This window comes from Monodelphis domestica, chromosome 1 (genome assembly GCF_027887165.1).
Source record: "Monodelphis domestica isolate mMonDom1 chromosome 1, mMonDom1.pri, whole genome shotgun sequence".
Taxonomy (NCBI): Eukaryota; Metazoa; Chordata; class Mammalia; order Didelphimorphia; family Didelphidae; genus Monodelphis; species Monodelphis domestica.
In genome coordinates this window covers 288,114,913-288,128,964 of record NC_077227.1, presented here as the reverse complement: position 1 = coordinate 288,128,964, position 14,052 = coordinate 288,114,913, and the positions used below count along the sequence as shown (strand labels likewise).

The 14,052-nt window shown below is 34.5% G+C and overlaps 1 protein-coding gene and 1 pseudogene across 1 annotated transcript in view; both read right to left on the bottom strand.

Annotated features, from left to right (window-relative positions):
• Positions 1-14,052, bottom strand: part of SLC25A21 (solute carrier family 25 member 21) — a 989,784-nt gene that overhangs the window by 490,139 nt on the left and 485,593 nt on the right. The window lies entirely within an intron of this gene.
• Positions 7,060-11,276, bottom strand: LOC130456336 (regulation of nuclear pre-mRNA domain-containing protein 1A-like; annotated as a pseudogene).

The following is a 14,052-nucleotide window of genomic DNA, read 5'->3' as shown; positions in this document are numbered from 1 at the left end:
GACTGTATCTTTTTAAATTTCAAAAGACCTCTCCTTTACTGTCATATGAAAAAGCATAAATATCTCTATTTTCTCCTGATGAGAAACTTTTTTTTGTTTCTCCTCAAAAAGGCATTCATAAAATCAGCATAGTAATTAATTCTGTCTATTATAATGAGATTTTAAATAATTTTCATACTAACAGTAAATATGTTAAAGCCTTACATTTAATTTCCAAAGCTATGTTCTCCATTGTCCTCTCCTTTGGCCCCTCCAAAAACATATATGAAAATGAGAAAAGTGAAGAAAACCAAAAATGGCTTCAAAGTACTTTCCTGAAGTAGCTTTAGGGTTTTGCTAACTTTGAAATGAGCTTTTGCCTTAAAGTTTCCCTTCATCATATGCAGGAAGATTCTGATTCTAATACTTTATTTTAAACTATGATTATGATGAAATTGAGATATTAATAGAAATATCAAATAAATGGAGAGAGGTTATTGTGACATTTATTCCTGAAATAGCAGTAGGAAAAGATGAAAAGCAACCCTTTTAAACACTTTTTTCAAATGTGTAAAATTTTTTCTTTTCCAGATAAATATCAAGTTCTAGTAGAATATTTTGAATTTAAGGGGAAGATGTTGCACATGGAAATAACTGGGGTCTTACGTGTGGTCAACCCTATTCTTCCAAAAGAATAGGAAAAAGGAGGAACTGACTTTTGTATATTAAATGCAGTTTTTAGGAAATGAGGCAGAACACCTGTGGGATTGGGATGGTTAAGCATACAAAAAAAATACAGAAAATTCAGAGGTCAATATTTTGATCTTATATAAAAGAGAATTACAAGTTGTGGGTGGAAGATAATAAGGTTCTGTTTTATTTTTAAGCTTTTTGAGGAATTTGAGAATCTCATTTTATAAAACATGATTAGGCTGATTCAAAAAATAATTTTCAAAACTGAAATTGACACCTTTCTCTTGATTTACAGTTTAAGTGTTAATTAGTGCAATTATTCACCTCTTTTTATTCCAAGGAGTTTACTTCTGAGAAGCTTTCTGGCTAGATTGTTTTTGTTTGACTATTTTAAGGAAGAAGGATGGGAGACAAGGCTGATTGAACCTCTTTCATAGCTTGATATACACCATGTCTTTTAAATCATGGGTAATTCCTTTCCAAGGGGGGAGGGAGATATGCGAAAAGCATTATTTTGTAGGACATTCTAAGAAAAAGTTGGGCATTTTCTCAAATCTAATTTCCTTTCTGTCATTTACCTGATTTTGGTAGGTGTCAAATTATAATCTTCCTTCTCAACTACAAATGACTATATAAAGTTTGAAACTGACATCTACTTGATAGCTATACTGTGTTTGCACATAATCTTACAAAGATCTCTCCCCATCCCCAAACTAGCCAATGAAAAGAAAGGGTTAGAGCCTGAAATACAATATTTACTTGTAATTGTTGATACAACATATGCCCAGAGAGGAATAAAGTGAAGACTGATGTTAGGCCTGATGATCAGACTGTGGATATTCCAAATGAATGATGATAGTATTTAGTCTCCTGGGAAGAGTTAAAGTGATGTCAGCACAGTAAAGCAGAACAATATTTGACCCTTAAACTGTTTCATATTTAAGCAGCTGATTTCTCTTTTTTTTACTAGTCCCCAAAGAAAACAAGAGGGCCAAAATATCTGATATTTCTTTTCTATTATTCTGGAAGATTAAATTTAAAAGTTTAATTAAATGATCATCACTTTGCTCATTAATGTTTTGCAGATATGTAGCACCTTTCAAAGAATCTGCACAGAATTTTTTTTTCTTTTACATCTTGCAAAATGGAGCATGATCTCAGGAGGTTTTCTTCATATTAACTCAGAGTTCTACCTCTTTCCTCTCTGACTACACATAGGATATCCCTTTTTCCCCTGATCTCTACCTCCCAGAATGCCTACCTCCCTTCAACTGCTACATCTTATATAAGACCTTTTCTGATTTCCCCATGTCACTGCTCTTTCCTCCCCATTGTTTTATGTTCCTTTTGAACACAATTCATATTTAATTACCTGTTTCCATGGAGTTTTCTTCCAATAGAATGTACTTTGATGGCAGAGGCATGCAGCATGATTATTTTTTATATTTTATGTTACCAGTACCTAGCACAAAGCATGTATTCATAAGAAATGCTTATTGAATTATACTGACTGGTTCATGAAAATGTAGAGGACTGTAAAAACCATTTCATCAAAGATCTATAAATAACTATTCACTAATTAAATGACATTTCAAACTGAGTGAATTTTCCAAACCCAGTCAACAAATCTATACTTCTTTACCTGTACTATGCTTATTCCTCCAAGATATATAAAGTGCATCTAGGTACTGGTGATAGTTGTTCTCCCTCTCTCTAGGTCTAGTCCAAATTTTCTTTGTTGATCACACCATCTCTAATCATCAACTTTACCATAGTCCTTTCTCAATATCTGGTTTACTGAATCTGGATGCTGGCTTAGATATTTGAATCATAACAATATTCCACACTACTCATCTAATAGCACTTTGGCTAGTTGCATATATCTTTCTATTATTTTCTCTGGATTCTATTCTTCATTTTCCTCTCCCTTCCTTGTCTCATCTCTAAGAAGAAAGGATAAGCGATGATATAAAACAATTTTCTCTGATTTCCCTTTTCCTGGGGCTTCAAGAATCTTGATCCCCAAACTGATAGTATCCCTCATCCCTCCTCTTTCCTTGTATATTTCATATATTCAGGTTCCTGAAGCTCTGAGATCCATATCAGAACTGGCCTGACTCTTCTACAATCAAATAATGAAGTAAAAAAATATACAAAAAGAAAAGCTCAGGAAGAGAGAACAGGTCATAAGTCTCTAACTTCCTTCATCAATCAACAAAAAATAGAATTGGTAAACATTTCTAGCCACATAGTTAGCAGATAGCTGGTGGGCCATGGGGGTGTTTGCTCAAAACATTAAAGTGAATGTCTGTTTCTCCAACTTTCTATTTCCTGATAACTAGGAGAAAAGGCCAGAGAAAGTCTAGACTTTTACAAAAGTTCAGAAAATAAAATCATCATTAGAATTATGTATAATGAGCATAAATACACATACATGCACTAAATATCCATTTATACATACACATATATGTATCATATTATAAATTTAGGATCTACAAGTGCTATAGCCAATAGTTATTGAAGGTACAGAAAAGATAGTTTTTGCCAAGTCCCTGGCACTGTCACATGAATGAACATCATAAACTGATGTGATTTTATCAGTGAAAAATGACATTAAAGATAAGGCATCTGCTATGTTGCTACACTCTAAATATAATAGGACATTTGCATCTGACTTGTACATGAAACATTCCATATGTGTCATCTCCTCATGGGTTATGAGTTCCATGTGAGAAAGGATTGTCTTCTCTTTTTGTATCTCTAAACTTAACATACTATTTTACCTATAGTGAATGCTTAATTAATATTTTAATCATTCATTAATACGTGGATATAGAACTATATAATGTCACATTTTGTTGTTGGAAGGATAATATAACCAGAGGAATTGACCACTTAGATAAGATAAAGTTTGATAATCAGACTAGGTACCTATTAAAGTAATTGCTATGATTTGGGTTAGGCACCTTTTTAAAATTTCCTTTTTATACTACACTCTGCATATTAATTATTTTCCTCTTATCCCTACTGTATCTAAGATTCCCTACTGTATTTCACTCTAAGGACTTATCTTACCTCTCACCCTATCCCTTTTATAGGAGGATGCACACCTCTATCAAAAGCTATCTGGTCTGTTTTCTATTCTCCTCTACTAAAAATCAAGTAAATTAATTTGTGATATTGAGGATTTGCTAATTAATGTATTAATCCTAATAGAGTTTTTACTTAAGTGGGAATTTCATTCCTTTGACAGGTCAAAAGTAAGAGGGGTACAGTTGATAAGTCTAGTTTTAAGAATCTGAAACTCAATGGTATGGTTATTTCTTTGCACTGAAAAAGATTACAGTGATTCTCCAACCTAGTTGGTGGACTTTTGAGTTGCTATTGCTTTAAAAAGTAAATTAAAGAATAACTAATCAGCTGATCAAGTAATCCATCACTAGAGCCATCCTTGAAAACTAGCTTTGAAGTATAAAAGGACCTGTGAGAGCTTTCACTAAAAATCTCAGCATCAATTCCATGTTAAAGTAAGGTATCAGGAGTCAAGATGATGGCTTAGATACAGCAACAGCTCTGACCTCTGTAAACCCTTCCTCACCTATCAAAAACACAATGCTTCCAGGGGACTAAAAACCAAATCCAACAATGGAACAGAGCTAGGGAACCCTCCTCTTGGTTCCAACTTAAAAGGTATGCCCCCCCCAAAAAAGCCTGAACTCTAGAATATGTGTGTTTAAGGGGAAGGAAGAAGGAAGATCCAAGAAACCCTCCCCCACATACAGCATTGAGCCTCCAGTGGTGACTGGAACCTCTGGGCAGGCAAGGGCGCTAATCTGGAGGGAGTACCTTGCCAACAAAGCTGAGCCAGGCTCAGGGTGTAGAACACAGGAGGTGTAGAGGCAGCTGGAGGAGAAACAAAGAGCAGGCTGCCCAGTCGCAACCAAAATGCTCCATCTTGTCGCCCACTTTCTGGAGGTTTTGGCTTCAGGGCACATCCAGCTTTGCAGATCAACTCCACCCTGGCTCAATCTCATCAACAATGCAGATAAAAAGCCTTCAGAGGGCAGAGAAGCTCAAGCTTCAACAACCCTCCCTCACAGACTGATCTGAGAGCCTTGCTAACTAAGCTCCAAGGGACAAAGCCGGCAACAAACTACAGGCAACAACCTTGGCAACAGGGCAGGAAGCCCAGTTCCTTTTCAGCTTCTGCTGTCAGCCAGGAAAGATATTACTAACCTGATCAAATAGCAGAACAGAGAAGAAGCCCCTTCAGGACAGAAGAGCCCAAACCCACAGATTCAGCACATACTGAGAGGAGCAAGACTACAGGCAATTACAGGGGGAAAAGAAGGAGCAAATATGAGCAAAAAAAAGAAAAAGAAAAAAGAAATTACAATCAACAGCTTCTATACAGGCAATGAACAAAGAGCAAATGAAACAGAGGAGTATCAAGGAAAACCAAGCAAAAACACAGAAACTCCAGCAAATTGGACACAGGCTTTGGAAGAACTCAAAATGCAATTCAAAAAACAATTGAAAGAGGCTGAATACAACTGGGAAAAAAGCAAAATAAATCACCTAGAAATAAAAAATAGTGTCTTGAATGCCAAAATTAATCAGCTTGAAAACAAAGCAAAGGAGAAAAAATATCAGAAGGAGAAGGATGACCAAAAAGCCAGGGATGAAATTCAGTCTTTAATAACTAGAATACAACAACTAGAAGCAAATGTCTTCACAAGTCAGCAGGAAACTATAAAACAAAATCCAAATAATGAAAAAATTGAGAAAAAACATGAAACACCTCATCCACAAAACAGAAGATTTAGAAAACAAGTCAAGGAGAGACAACCTAAGAATCACTGGTCTACCAGAAGATCATACAAAAGAAAAAGCCTGGACATTATTCTACAGGAAATTATCAAAGAAAACTGCCCCAACATTCTAGAGAAAGATGGAAAAGTGGAGCTTGAAAAAATCCACAGATCACCTCCTGAACTTAATCACCAACTGACAACACCCAGGAATGTTATAGCCAAATTGAAGAACTACCAAACCAAGGAAAAAATATTACAAGCTGCTAAGAAGAAGTCATTCAGATACCATGGAACTACAGTTATAATAACATAGGATCTATCTGCATCTACCCTGAAGGACTGAAAGCCATGGAATATGATATTCTGGAAAGCAAGGGAACTTGGTCTACAACCAAGAATCAAGTATCCAGCAAAATTGACAATATTCTTTTTTTTATTTTAAAAAATCTAATTTCATTAAGAACATCATATATTGCATTCAAATGCAGTTATGACAGTCAAGTTAAGTAAAGGCAAAGAATTCATCCTCAGATGTTTTTGCTTTAGAACATGCAAAACATCCCATTTTTTACTGCACACACTTTGTTATTGGCTTAAGACAGTATATGCCAAACATTTAATTTTCTATAAATGTATTTTAAAACAATAAATAATATACAATGTCTGTCTACTGTAACAATAGGCTTCCATCTTAATAAGGTTTGGATCTAATGTAGCAATTCTGACATCTGAAGCAGTGAAAATGAGGCTCTATAAGAGGACTTACCACAGTATTAAGAGTGTCACCTGTAGGCTCTGTAGAGTCACTTATCAAAAGATGTTCTTTCATCCTAATGGTACTTTTGACCAGAAAATACAAAAAAGATGAGATGTATCATTTTAAAAGAATCAGGCAATTAAAGCTTATGATTTTTTCTTCTTTACCGAAGTTTCTTTAAGAAGTTTGATCCCAAAAGTGAGACCTAGTTTCTAAACTGTACTAATTACTACTATATCCTCTCTTTTAAGAAGAGTCCAGATGACAAAGTCAAGGCTTGATGTTGGATCTTAAGAGAGATGCCCCTTCCTCAAACCTCATACCCAGATTCAAGAAATGTTGAGAAGAGGAGTCATCAGGGGAACTGTGCTGAGGAGGGAGAACAAAATTATTCCATAGCAGAGGCACCAGCTGGAAAAGCTTTGCCTGAGTGGTGAGGTATTATGGCAGAACAAGACTGATATTCTCTTACTACTCCATTTCAGACTCCCAGGTAGTGTTATTACTGCTTCCCAACAGCTAGGAGGCAACTGGATATCTGCTAGGATGACCAGACTCACCAGGTCCTTGAAGTTTTTTCCCCTAAAGTTTTTAAGAATATAAGTCAAAACACATTTTATTCTTTCCCCCTCCCCCCATCTCGCTTTAGGTTCTATAATTTTCTTGTCTATTGAAAGGCTTGGCAAAATTAAAGGTGGCTTAATGGCAGGATGGAAAGAGAAATGCTCAAGACCTGGAATCAATGTCTGCCCCTTAAAGATTCTATTTTTTAGGCAAATACTAAGACTATTAGCTGTTGATGACTTGAAATTAAGTATCCATAGTAGACATTACTTCCAAATAACCTCCATTTCTAGGGCAAATAGAATCACCAAAAAAACTGCCCATGTGACATTCCATAGCCCTTAAGGGAGAGACATTGCAGTGTTCTAACACTATTTCTTCCAAAAGGAGTCCTTACTGACTTCTTTTATATAGATGCTTTCCCCTGAGAAGTTGCAGGACAAGGACTTCTAGTTATAAGTCTCAGTCTATAGATTACCATTAATATGCCAAGATTAAAGTGCCTTCACAAGATATTGCCTCGAGGATGAACTACAAACCTCCAATCTTGGCATTTAAAGCCACACACACGGTAGCTTTCAACACATTTCTCCAGGTTTGTATCACAGGCCCTTCACACACTCTGTGTTTCAATTAAACTGGACTATTTTCTATTCCCTAAATTTGACATTCTATTTCCCATTTCCATGATTGTTCAGAGACAGTCCTCACAATTTGGAATGCACTCACTCCTCACTGGTGTGTTTGCCTCCCTCACTGTCATCAAGGTCTAACTTATTATTTTCTCCTCCTCTTCAAATGTTTATGCATGTTTGTGTTTCCTCTTCAATAGCATATAAGTTCCTTGAAGGCAGGGACTGTTCTTTCTTCTGTTTTTATAGCCCCAGTGCCTTGCACATAGTAAGTATTTGCTAAGATTAGACAGGAAGACCTAAACAAAACAAACCCTCAGAATTTTGGAGTATAGGGTATTTGTTAATGAGGAGCTTCCTATATTTGTTTATGTGCTTGGGAAAGCTCAGATTGTACCAGTATAATTTCCAGTCACATGCATGAAAATGGAATTATTCTAACTTTCTTCACAGATCTTACAAAAATGCACTTCATGAAGTTTTTTCACTATTAAGATATTTTTCCATAGTTCTACCTTAGAAAATAAATATCACCCTTCTATTATAGATGCACACTATTTTTGAATATGACTGAAAAAGAAATATTTACCCTGAAGACACTAAGAATATAGAAACTTTTTTGGTTTCTAACATGTAAAAGGAGTTGATAATTTATTGTCTATGCTAGGTTATATATACTTTCAATGGAAATGAAAATGTCTAATCTGTAAAGCAATGCACAAAATGAAAAAGTTCCATCATTTATTGACAATGTCATGAACAATTATACTAAAATGGCTATTACCTGGTACAAACCCATTGCTAAAAATGCACTTTTAAAAGAAAGCATGGGATCCAATAGCTTTAACACACAGTGTTATGAATAAAAGGAAAGAAAAACCACATTTGTTTAGGTAACTGAGTATATGCAAAGTATACTAGATCTACCCTGTAGCATTGCTTTTTATTCAAAAACTTTGAGGGGACATTAAAAACATTCCAGGTTACTGCACAGAACACTACAACTCATCTACAGTGTTCTATTTGTTAGGATTGTTTGGATATTGGAGCTAAAAATGAAACTAAAGCTTTTAAAGGATTTATAGCTGGGAAAGACACAAAAATCTAATTTTATTGTCCAGTTGATTTTAGAGATTACTTCACAATAATGAGATCAACTATACTTAAGATAAAGCACAAATTTATCTCCACAGAAAGGAGATAAAGATTTATACCTTATGAAATTAGTGCCAGAATCAAGAAATATCTCAAGGAGTCAATTCTTTAAATTGGTGAATTCCTACAAAGCATTTCAAAGTTTGTTTATTCAAATAATTACAAATGGTGGCATATCCAATGTATATAACCTATTAAACATGCTTTTTTTTGCCTACATTGAGATGGTGAATTAAGATAAACACAGTTATGCTTTTAAATAGGCAATAAGCTAATTAGACTCTTTCTTCTATTGTTCCACTGACTATAAATGCAATGCTGATGTGCTCAGGGACAAAGTATGTTGGGGTGATAATTGAAATCTATTCTGGGATACTCTGACTTGTTTCCATAGTCTTGTAATATTAAATAAGTTTTCAGTAAATTCAGAAAAATTACTCTCTTTCTGGGTTAAGTACTACCCTTAGAATGTGAATGTCCTCATCTGACTCTCAAATTAATTTCCATTTCCATGTGTATTTAGTCAAAACCATTGAGAGATACAGACAAAAAGACATTTTGGTTGATAGACTAGGTTAAGCTTAACCTTAATCTGTCAACTTTAAGTCCTCTTTTACCATCAAATCCCTATCATATATGAGAATAATGTCCCAACCTCCTGATTAGTTCTTCTCCTGAAAAAATTACATATTATACAGTGATTAGATATTGAAGTTACATTCACATATTAATGAAGAAACATAAAGAGGAACCTTCAAAATTACATAAAGAAAAATAGAGAGGTTTCAGATTCTCACAGGGCCTTAGATCAAAAAATATATAAAATAATCTTTTTAAAATAATCACTTCTTTGTGAACATATTAACACATAGATGTCAATTTTTAAATTTTCATGTTAACTTACCAATAAAATAGGAAAAAATCCAACATTTTAAATAATTTTTGGAATGTTTTCTGTATTTTGTTGGGGATATCTGTGTTAGTGTCATTTTCTCAACAATATACAAAAATAATACTATAAGACTATCCACTTAACCTATGTTCAAGTTGTCATCAATCCTCACTGTATATGTCTCCAGAAAATGGAAGATGTACATGGCTGCCTGTGACATTGGGCAACCAAGACAAATCTGGCAGGTTCTGGATTCAAGGCCTGAGTTCTTTTCGAACCTGGGATACTCTGGCTAACTTGCACTTGTATTCTTCCAGTTTATGTTCTTTCTATGCAAGGGCCTCTTTTTGACAATGAAGAAAATCTGATAACATTCAAGTTAGTTGCTTCCTATCATCTATTTCTGCTGCCTATTAACCATTGTACTCTGCCAAGAACATGAATGCATCATCTACCATCTGGAAAGCTGTTCTCCTGATTCTTTATCTGTTATTTTGTCTAGCAGAGATACATCTTGGACTTCAACAGGCAAAGAAGCTATTCTCTCATGAACTGCTGCATCACCTGAGGCTGCATTTTCAAGTTCTTGTGAGGCTCTAATGAGATCTATAGTCTGTGGAGGTTCACTTGGTTATCCTAGAGATGAACAATTTTCATTCTCATCCACCTTTATTTGTTCATATGAACTCTTTCTAGACTTCATATCACTATAGAAAGGTTGTCTAAGGTGTTCTAATACATCATTTGCATAAACAGACCTTTCTTCCCAAATAGCACTCTTCCAAGATGCTTTTACAATTTTCATCAGTCTCACATGCTTAAATGCTTCAACTATTACTGGTGCAAAATCTTTTGTGAACTCTGGTCCTTTTCTTTTGCTGTTCTGGATGACATCATTGGCTAGATAAAGAAATGTGAGCTTCCACTTTGGTTTGGCCTTGTGCAGCTCCCACTCCCACATGGTGACAATGGGCCGAGAGTACTTGTGGTGGTGGATCAGCCACAGTGACAGCATCTGCATGCTCTGCTAAGAGTTGCTCAGTTCTGACAGCTTCTTCTCCAGCACCACCTCTGAGAAGGCAGACATCCCCCCAGCCCAGTGCCCCTGCCACCCCCAAAATTGACAATATTCTTGCAGGGGAAAGTATGGTCATTTAATAAAGTAGAAGACTTCCAAGCATTCATAAAGAAAATACTGGACTTGAACAGAAAATTTGATGCCCAAATTTATAATTCAAGAGAATCACCAAAAGGTAATTAAGAAGGGGGGAAAAAAACAAAAACAAAAAACAAAAAACCCTTTTTTTTAAGGGACCCAAAAAGTTAAAATGATATGTATCTTTACAAGAAAAGAGGAAATTGGTAATTCTTAAAAATTGTTAATATCACTTGGGTAGCTAGAAGAATTATACTTAGAGGGAACAGTGACAAACTGTATAGGATGAAATGCCAAGACATAAGTATGTATATAAAACTAGAGAAAAAAAGAGGTTAATACTAAGAGAAATGGGGAAAGAAACAAAATGGGGTAAAGTTATATGTCATAAGGAAGCACATGGCAGGAGTGGGAGAGAACAGCAATACACTGGAAGGATAAAGATGTTGGAGACAGGAAATTCTTAATTTTTATGTGCATTGAAATGGACTCAAATAGGGAAGAACAATCAAATCCATTGGGGCATAGAATTGATTTGTGCCCTATAGAGAAGTAGAAGGGTAACAAACACACTGATGAGGAGGGAAGCAATACAAGGGGGGGGGGGGTAGTTTAAAAAGAAAATAAGAAAGACATATAGAAAGAAAAGAAAAAGAAAAGGGGAATAAGAAGGGAGGAGGGTAGAAAGGGAAGTAAAATAAGGGTGGGAATTAGGGAGACTAATTAAAAACAAAACACTGGTGTAGAAGGAAACAGTGAAAGAAGAAAGGGCAGGACTAGAAGTGGAAATCAAAATGTTGGGAAACACACAGCCGGTAATCATAACTCTGAATATGAATGGAATGAACTCACCCATAAAATGCAAGCAAATAGCAAAGTGGATTAGAAACCAAAATCCTACAATTTGTTGTCTACAAGAAACACACATGAGGAAGGTAAGGGGATGGAGCAAAATCTATTGGGCATCAACTCAAAGGAATAATGAACTGGAGGAATTCAATGTGAACTAGAATGATCTCCAGGAATTGATGCAGAATGAAAGGAACAGAATCAGGAGAACATTATACATGGAGACTGATACACTGTGGTACAATAAAATGTAATGGACTTCTCTACTAGCAGCAATGCAAATGATCCAGGACAATTCTAAGGGACTTATAAGAAAGAACATTATCCACATCCAGAGGAAGAACTATTTGAGTAGAAACACAGAAGAAAAACAACTTCTTGATCACATGGGTCATTGGGGATATGATTGGGAATGTAGACTCTAAGTGATCACCCTAGTGCAAATATCAATAATATGGAATTAGGTCTTAATCAATGATACATGTAAAACCTAGTGGAGTTGCTATTTGGCTACAGGAGGGGGAAGGGTGGAGGGGAAGGAAAGAACATGAATCCTGTACCCATGGAAATTTATTTAATTAATCAATTAAATAAAATCTAAAAAGAAATGAAAAAGTAAAAAAAAATAAAATAAGTTATCAAATTAGAAGTTCAGTGTGACAGCCCCACATCACAAGAAAAATGGATCACCTGCTTCCCTCTTCTTCAACTAACAAGCTAGACTCATAGCTAAGGAAAAACATAAAACATCTAGCTAACACTGATAATAGACCAAGAGAATCAGTCTAGTGGAGTGGGATTCCTGCAGAAGTTTCAGGGATTTATGACAATAATTTCTTGCCTACAAAATCTAGTACTCTATGATTGGTTTCTTTAGCTTCCACTAAGAGAGTTCTTAGAATAATAACAGGTTACAGTTTCAGTTAGTAAAACTACTTTATGTTGTTTTCCTATGTTGTGAGAATGAAATAGCAAGGTGTTCTCCCAAAACAGATTTGGTATGTGTGATATTGGGTTGTGGTTTTGAAAACAAGGGAAAAAGCCTAATCCTGATTCATTTGTGTGGTTATTACAACATTCATTTAGAAGGACAAAAGATCGAGAATATTAAAAGAATTAATGAAAAAAATTAAGAAAGGAGGTTTAACTTTACTAGATATTAAATTGTATTATTAAGCAGTAATTATCAAAACTATCTGGGACTGGCTAAAGAAAGTTAGATCAATGGAATGAATAGGAGGGCCATACACACAAATAGTAGTAAAAGATTATAGCAACCTTGTATTTAACAAAAGCATAAGTCCGGATTTGGGGTAATGAGAAACTATTACTTGGCAAAAATTATTGGGACCACTAGAAAGTAGATTGGAAGTAAATAGGTATAGACCAATATCTTACACCATTCACCAAAAAAAAAGAGCAAAATGGATACATGATCTAAACATTTTATAATAAGTAAAATAGAAAAGGGAAGTTATTACTTATCAGATTTATGGATAGGATAGAAATTCATGAGTCAACAAAAATTGGAAAGCATTGTAATATGTAAAATGTATAATTGAAAAGTTTGTTAAGAAAAAAATATTTTATTGATATTTTTGTCATTATATCACAATTGCTTTTAGGAGGAAAAAAGTTTGTTCAGGTTTCATGACCACAAAAAAGCTATTGATATTTTAGCATTTTGGACCTTTATTTTTATCTTTGGTTTTCTAAAGAATATGCCCACAAGTCAATCAAAGAGTGAAAACACTGATTATTCTCATTTCTTAGTCATTTTCCCCTTTTCAAAGTGTAAAGTAAAACCTCAGAGTTGTTTTAAGGTACATTCCAATTATTATAAATGAATTAGGCAATAGTTTCAAATGAAACAATCACTCTTAGTTTAAAATATCTTCACTTTAGCTCTAGTTTTCTTCCATTGATTGCTAAGCCTTTTAGTATTTGGTGCACTTTCTAGCATTCTCTTGAATATTTCCTTTAGCTCACTCATGTAGAATGTTATTCTTTAGTCTCCATTTAGCTGTGTATCTTTTGCTCATATTTCTTTTATTAATTGTTACTTTATTTCATTAGTCTGTAAAGGATATTGATTATGTAAGTCATTTTATATTTGGTCATGAGTTCTTTTTTTAGGAGAGCAATTCTTATGAATATATTATAGGAATACTAAGAAATAGATATGTTTATCTATGTATACATATATATATATGTATATATATATATGTTTTAATATGCCTATTCTGAGAAGTACCATGGATCAACCAAATCTACCTTTTCCAACAATTTGTTCAGTTCTATAGTTTCCTTTTTGTTAACCTTTCTTTTATATTCCCTTTCCAAGTTCAGACAAATGTAGTAACTTGTAGAAACAATTTCCAAGAAATATTTTTAAATTCCATTCAGTTCTTACTCCTTTCCATTTTAAGATCCTATAGAACCTATTCCTAGGAATTTTAATTCTCAAAGGATGCAGTGGGGCTAAAGTGGGGGAAATTTTTAAAAAGAAAATAAACATAGGAAAATAGTTTCTCATCTCACACTTATGTATCTTTCTAGTT